This window comes from Mustela putorius, unplaced genomic scaffold (assembly GCF_011764305.1).
Source record: "Mustela putorius furo isolate JIRA1106 unplaced genomic scaffold, ASM1176430v1.1 tig00003929_pilon_pilon_pilon, whole genome shotgun sequence".
Taxonomy (NCBI): domain Eukaryota; kingdom Metazoa; phylum Chordata; class Mammalia; order Carnivora; family Mustelidae; genus Mustela; species Mustela putorius.
Window position 1 is genome coordinate 389,738 of NW_025422074.1, and position 8,147 is coordinate 397,884.

The following is an 8,147-nucleotide window of genomic DNA, read 5'->3' on the forward strand; positions in this document are numbered from 1 at the left end:
CCATATGATAATTGACTCTCTCTGCTTGACTTATTTCACTCAGCATAATCTCTTCCAGTTTCCGTCCATGTTGCTACAAAAGTTGGGTATTCATCCTTTCTGATGGAGGCATAATACTCCATAGTGTATATGGACCACATCTTCCTTATCCATTAGTCCCTTGAAGGGCATCTTGGTTCTTTCCATAGTTTCGCGACTGTGGCCATTGCTGCTATAAACATTGGGGTACAGATGGCCCTTCTTTTCACAACATCTGTATCCTTGGGTTAAATACCCAGGAGTACAATTCCAGGGTCATAGGGAAGGTCTATTTTTAATTTCTTGAGGAATCTCCAGACTGTTCTCCAAAGAGGCTGCACCAACTTGCATTCCCACCAACAGTGGAAGAGGGTTCCCCTTTCTCCACATCCTCTCCAACACATGTTGTTTCCTGTTTTGTTAATTTTGGCCATTCTTACTGGTGTAAGGTGATATCTCAATGTGGTTTTAATTTGAATCTCCCTGAGGGCTAATGATGATGAACATTTTTTCATGTGTCTGATAGCCATTTGTATGTCTTGATTGGAGAAGTGTCTGTTCAGATCTTCTGCCCATTTTTTGATGTTTGCCTGTTTCGTGTGTGTTGAGTTTGAGGAGTTCATTATAGATCCTGGATATCAACCTTTTGTCTGTACTGTCATTTGCAAATATCTTCTCCCATTTCGTGGGTTGCCTCTTTGTTTTGTTGACTGTTTCCTTTGCTGTGCAGAAGCTTTTGATTTTGATGAAGTCCCAAAAGTTTATTTTCACTTTTGTTTTCTTTGCCGTTGGAGACATATCTTGAAAAAAGTTGCTGTGGCTGATATAGAAGAGATTACTGCCTATGTTCTCCTCTAGGATTCTGATGGATTCCTGTCTCACGTTGAGGTCTTTTATCCATTTTGAGTTTATCTTTGTGTACGGTGTAAGAGAATGGTCGAGTTTCATTCTTCTACATATAGCTGCCCAGTTTTCCCAGCACCATTTATTGAAGAGACTGTCTTTTTTCCACTGTATATTTTTTCCTGTTTTGTCGAAGATTAATTGACCATAGAGTTGAGGGTCCATATCTGGGCTCTCTACTCTGTTCCACTGGTCTATGTAGACAACACGTTCTTAACCTACAACGGTAGAAACACTAGGCTGGCAACAAACCTACCTTAATGTAACAGAACATATGTTTCTTCTGAAGCGCACATTGAACATTTCTCCAAACAGATCACATCTCACATTACCAATCAAGTCTCAAGCAATACCAAAAGACTGGGATGATTCCTTGCATGTTTTCAGACAACAATGATCTTGAATTCAATCACAGGAGGAAATTTGGAAGGAAATCAAACACTTGGAGTTTTAAGAGCATCCTACTAAAAAATGAAGGGTCCAACAGGAAATTAAAGAACCTTAAAAATTCATGAAAACTAATGAGAATGAAGACACACTGTTCAAACATTTGGGAAGTAGCAAAAACAGCCTTAAGAGGAAGCTGTATTTCATTACAAACCTCTCTCAAAAATTAGAAAAATCTCAAATACACAAGCTCTCCTTACACCTAAAAGAACTGGAGAAAGAAGAGCAAATATGGCTTAAACCAAGCAGGAGAAAGAGAAATAATAAATATTAGAGCAGAAAAATCAATGAAATAGAAACCAGAGAAATAGTAGAACAGATCAATGAAAGTAGAAGCTGGTTCGCTGAAGTAATTAATAAGATTGATAAACTCCCAGCCAGACTTTAAAAAAAGAAAAGGAAAAGGACCCTTGGGCACCTGGTGGCTTAGTCAGTTAAGCACCTGCCTTCAGCTCAGGTCACGATCCCAGGGTCTTAGGATCGAGTTCCCTATCAGCCTCCCAGCTTTGCAGGGAGTCTGCTTCTTCCTCTGTCCCTTCCCGACTTGTTCTCTTTCTCGCTCATTTACACACTCTCTCTCTCAGAAATGAATAAAATAAAGCCAAATAAATTTGTTTAAAAGAAAAGAGAAGTGACGCAAATTAAGAAAACCATAGGTGAAAGAGGAGAGATCAAAACCAACACCAAGGAAATAGAAACAAATTTAAGAACATATTATAGCAGCTATATGCCAACCAGCAAGGAAATTGAAACAGTAATCAAAAATCTCTTGACAAAGAAGAATCCAGGGCCAGATAACTCCAGGAGAATTATACCAAACATCTAAAGAAGAACTAATACCTACTCTTCTGAAGCTGCTTTAAAAAAAATAGAAATGGAAAGAAATTTCCCAATCATTCTATGAGGCCAGTTTTACCTTGATCCCAGAACCAGATAAAGATCCCACCAAAAAGGAGAGTTACTGACAAATATCCCTAATAAACATAGATGCCAGAATTCTCACCAAGATACTACTCAGTAGGATGCAAGAGTACACTAAAATGATTTATTCATCATGACCAAGTGGAATTGATTCCTGTGATGCAAGCGTGGTTCAATGTTCACAAATCAATCAATGAGATAGATCACATAAATAAAAGAAAAGGCAAGAACATTATGATCCTTTATGTTGATGCAGAAAAAGCATTTGATAAAATTCAGCATTCTTTCTTCATTAAAACTCTTCAAAGTGTAGGGATAGAAGAACCATACATCAGTATCATTAAATTCATCTATGAAAAGCAGCAAATATCATTCTCAAAGGGAAGAAACAGAGCTTTTCCCTTAAGGTCATGAACTTGACAAGGATGCCCAGTCTCACTACTATTGTTTAACATAGTACTAGAAGTCCTAGCTTCAGCAATCAGACAACAAAAACAAATAAAAAGCATTCAAATTGGCAAGAAGTCAAACTTTCTCTTTTCCCAGATGGCTTGGTACTTTACGTGGAAAACCCAAAAAACTGCACCCTAAAATTGCTAGAACTCATACAGCAATTCACCAACATAGCAGGTTACAAAAGCAATGCACAGAAATCAGTTGCATTTCTATATATTAATAATGTGACTGAAGAAAGAGAACCACACACCATACACAAAAATAAACTCAAAATGGATGAAAGACCCAAATGTGAGGCAGGAATCCATGAAAATCTCTGAGAACAAAGGCAATAACCACTCCAACCTTGGCCAGAGCAAAGTCTTGCAAGACATGTCTCTAAAGGCAAGAGAAACAAAAGCAAAAATGAACTATTGGGACACAAACTGAGGGTTGTGGAAGGGGAGGTTGGTGGGGGTATGGGGTAACTGGGTGATGGGCATTAAGGAGTACACACGAAGTGATGTGCACTGGGTGTATATGCAACTGATGAATCATTGAACACTGCATCAGAAGCTAATGATGTACTAAATGTTGGCATGAACAGACATTTCTGCAAAGAAGACATCCAGATGGCCAACAGACACATGAAAAAGTGCTTCATATCACTCGGCATCAGGGAAATACAAATCAAAACCACAATGAGATATCACCTCACACCAGTCAGAATGGCTAAAATTAACAAGTCAGGAAATGACAGATGCTGGCGAGGATGCGGAGAAAGGGGAACCCTTCTACACTGTTGGTGGGAATGCAAGCTGGTGCATCCACTCTGGAAAACAGCATGGAGGTTCTTCAAAATGTTGAAAATAGAACTGCCCTATGGCTAATTGAATTCAAATTGTAACAAAATACTTTCCCTGTATTCAATGATTTTTTTTTTTTTACCATTGTCTCATCACTCTCATTATTTTTGTTTTTATTATATGGAGAGGATATTTTTATTTTTCATGTTTCCACTTTTTATAGGTATTTATATATTTATATATATTTCCCATTATTTTATTCCCTTAGACTGCTTTGTTGAATCACTGTTTAGTATCATGTTGTTTAGACTCTACGTGTTTGTGTGTTTTCCCGTTTTTTTCTTGTGGTTTGTTTCTAGTTACATACCATAGGGGTCAAGAACAGTTGCATGGTATGCTTTCAATCTTTTTAAATTTACTGAGGCTTGTTTTATGCCCTAACATGTGATATACTCTAGATGTTCCACATACACTGGAAGAAAATGTGTATTCTGTTGTTTTGGGATAGAATTGTTTGTATACACCTGTGTTGCCCACATGGTCTCATTTATCATCCAAAGACATGATTTCCATACTGATTTTCTGCCCTGATGATCTACCCATTGATGTACTTTGGGGTTAAAGCCCCCTACTCTTGCTGTGCCATAACATCTTGTCTCCTTATCCCCATTAATATTTCCTGTATGTATTTAGGTGCTTCAGTGTTGGGTGCATAGATATTTAGAATTGTTATATCTCCCTGTTGGATTTAACCCTTTGCATTATGTAATGTCTTTATCACGCGCTACAGTCTTTGTTTTAAATTCCATTTTTTATGATATAAGCATTTCTTCTCTGGGTTGTTTTCATTTTGTTTGTTTGTTGTTTTTTTTTTGTTTGTTTGTTTTTTGTTTTTTTTTTTTTTTTTTTTTTTTTTTTTTTTTGCTTCCAAACACATGCATCTATGCTTTCCATACCTTAGCTTTTACTCTGCATGTATCTCCACATCTGAGATGATCTCTTCTGGGTACCATATAGATAAGTCTTGCTTATTTAACCCTTCTCTACCTTGTCATTTAATTGGAAAATTTAGGCCCTTTACATTTAACATAATTATTGACATGTATGTCCTTATTGAAATTTTATTATTTATTGTCCGGTTGTTTGTAGTTTACTGTTTCTGTCTCCTTATCTTCCTCTTTTCCTTTGTGATTGACAAGTTTCTGTAGTGTTGTTTGGCTTTCTCTTTTTAAATTTTGTGCATCCTCTACAGGTTTTAGGTTTGCCATTACCCTGAAGTTCTTATATAATATCCTGCATTATAGCAGTGTATATGAATTGGACAGTCACTTGAGTCTAAACACATTCTTTACACATTCCTGGGTGGCTCAGTTGCTTAAGCATCTGTCTTCAGTTCAGGTCTGATCCCAGGGTCCTGGGATCGAGCCCTACATCCAGCTCCCTGCTCAGCAGCCTGCTTCTCTCTCTCCCTCTGCCTGCTGTTCCCCCTTCTTGTGCTCTCTCTCTGTCTCTCCCTGTCAAATAAATAAATAAAAACTTCTAAAATCAATACATTCTTTTAAAAAAAATCTTCTCTTCCTTTTTCCTTAACTCTTCCATATATTATGTATATGCTATCATATTGACATATTATTTTGTATTTTACATCTTTTTACTCATAATTACTTATGCAATTTCTGGCCACTCATTTTCCATTCATTTATTTATTTATTTATAATTTATCTACTTATTTGACAGACAGAGATCACAAGTAGGAAGAGAGGCAGTCAGAGAGAGAAAGAAGAGAAATCAGGCTCCTTGCAGAGCAGAGAGCCTGATGTGAGGCTCAATCTCAGTATCCAGGGACCATGACCTGAGCCAAAGGCAGAGGCTTTAACCCACTGATCCACCCTGGCGTCCCTCATTTTCCATTTTTAAAAGGTCAGTTTCACATTTATTGTAAGACTGTTTTGGTGATGATAAACTTCTTTAGCTTTCATTTCTCTAGGAAGATGTTGATCTCTCTTTCAAATCTGAACAGTAGTCTTGTCAAGTACATTCTTCTTGGTTGTACTTCTTTTTCCCTTCAGCACTTTGCACATATCGTGCCACTCATTCTGGCTTGCAGAGAGCTTCATTTATTTTGACACTGTTAAGATGAAGGGTTCACTGGGTTATCTTCTACTGCGGTGTAAAGTTTTTTGCTTGTTTGCTACCTGGAAAGATGTGGAATATGACAGCACTAACACACACACACACACACACACACACACACACACAGAGTCATAGTATTCTTTTGGCTTTTCAAAATTTTCCTTCCTCCTCCTTTAACCAGCATTACTCTAGCTGGTGGGCCTGAGTTTTGCTCTGGCAGCCTGCTATGAGACGTCAAAGGGTACAGCAGGAATGTTCACCATCTGTCTCTCTAGTGAGCACAGCCCTTCTCAAGAGATTGTCATCCCATAATGGAAGTATCAAAACAAAGGTGCCCTGAGAATACCAATTCCAACTCCAACTCCAACTCCCAAGGGTTGGAACATGCTGATGTCCACCCTGAGGTCAGCTGCACAATGCATATGACAGTGGGCAACTGTCCCAGCACCATCTGAGTAGGCAATCCACTCTACTTCTAATACCTGAGATCCAAGGAAAGATCAAAACCCCTGAGCTATATAAAGGCAAAGGACTCACACACAATGAAAAAGACATTCTTATAGACACTTGGAGAAATTTTATTATACTCATTAATTAACAATGAGTAAATAAAAAAATTAAAAGAAAAGCAAGCACAGAGTAGGCTCCCCTGGAAGTGCCCCTGTGTAAGCGACGGGGGCGTGTCTCCAGGCAGGTCCTCCTGCAGTTACCCTAGAAATGTGGGAAATCTGGCGCAGATGCGGTTACAACCTGCACAGTTCTATCTTTTTCCTACCAAGCTGTGAGCCTGTCTGAGGGCCCTCTGGTGCGACACCATGAAAGTAGTTGAGGCCACGGCAGCTCAGCTAGAAACTCTGAACTTTAATGGCACTGGTTCGGGGGATGGCGAAGGTCAGGCGGTGCAGTCTCAGGGCTGTATATATGTTCCAGGATCACGGCCGTCACTGCAGTCGCATGAGGTGTCCCCGGACAGCAGACAGGACACGGATGTTCAGCCTGCCAAGGAGCAGTCACTTGAATTTCCTCCACAGTCAAGGCCGGGAACTGCTCACCGTCCCTGAGCGCTGTAGAGCTGGCAGGGACACGCACTCTCTAGACACGTAGCCTCGGATTTGGACTTGGACGGTGAAACAGATTCAGGTAGTTCAAGCGCCTCCTCATTCTCATCTTCCTCTTGTATATCACTTCCTCCACTGCTGTCAGGCGGAGAAGATGGCTGACAAACTGAGAAGGAAAACAATAATTTTATTCTTAAAACAAAAGATGAATTACTTTTTAATGGACTACTTTCTGTTGAAGAACTCACTATTATTCTGCATGAAGATACTGATTTAAAGCCCCTTGGGATGGTTTCAAGTATTATTGAGCAATTGGTAATAATTCCATTTATGATTAACCTATCTCCGGTTAATGGGAATGTAATGTTTTTTTTTTTAATATAATTTTTTATTTTTTATAAACATATATTTTTATCCCCAGGGGTACAGGTCTGTGAATCACCAGGTTTACACACTTCACAGCACTCACCAAAACACATACCCTCCCCAATATCCATAATACCACCCCTTTCTCCCAAACACCTCCCCCCAGCAACCCTCAGTTTGTTTTGTGAGATTAAGAGTCACTTATGGTTTGTCTCCCTCCCAATCCCATCTTCTTTCATTTATTCTTCTCGTACCCACTTAAGCCCCCATGTTGCATCACCACTTCCTCATATCAGGGAGATCATATGATAGTGTAATGTTTTTTTTTTGAGACTGTAATTTTTAAAAAGCAATCGACAGGCAGCAGGAAAGATATTTGAGATATTTTGAACCTGTTGCACATCCATTTATATCTCACGGTTTAATTCTTCAGAGCACATTGAGAGTAAAGGTATGATAATACAGGACACTATGTATTTTGGTCGGTCAAAGAAAGTCTTCACTCAGTACATAGTCACAGAAATGCCCAGAGTGTCTCAATCGCATTCCTCAGTCCCTGCGATGTCAGTGAATCATTTTCCAGGAGCAAGTGTGACCCGGAAGAATGTACTCACTCTCTCAGTCCCATGTAGGTCAGGCCCATCCAAGGTCAAGCCTGAAATGGGCAAACTGGGTGGGAGGGATGTGAGTGCCAAATTATGGGAAAAGGCCTGGAGAACTGGCACTTTGGGGCTCTCACCTTGAAAGCATAAAGGGAGAGAGGTCTGGGGCAGAAAAGCAATGGAGACCCTGAGAAACCCTGAGAGCCTGATTGGAATCAGCCTGTGTCAGAGTCTCTGTCAGAGAAACTTATCTGCAAAGGCTGGACTGTATGCTGAAACCATGAGGCCAGGATCCTGCTCTCTGCTGACCTTCACCAAATAATCAGACCCACCGTTCACCAGGTGCCATTTTCACTCCAAATGTTATGTACTTTATTTCAATAAATAATTTACTCTAATCCTCAGAGGAGAGTCTTTTCCTCATTGTAAATTTGAGAGACAGAAGCTCAACCATAGGA

The 8,147-nt window shown here is 39.5% G+C and overlaps 1 pseudogene; it reads left to right on the forward strand.

Annotated features, from left to right (window-relative positions):
• Window positions 1–6,478: 6,478 nt before the first annotated feature.
• LOC123388956 lies at window positions 6,479–7,650 on the forward strand (annotated as a pseudogene).
• The last annotated feature ends 497 nt before the right edge of the window (window positions 7,651–8,147 follow it).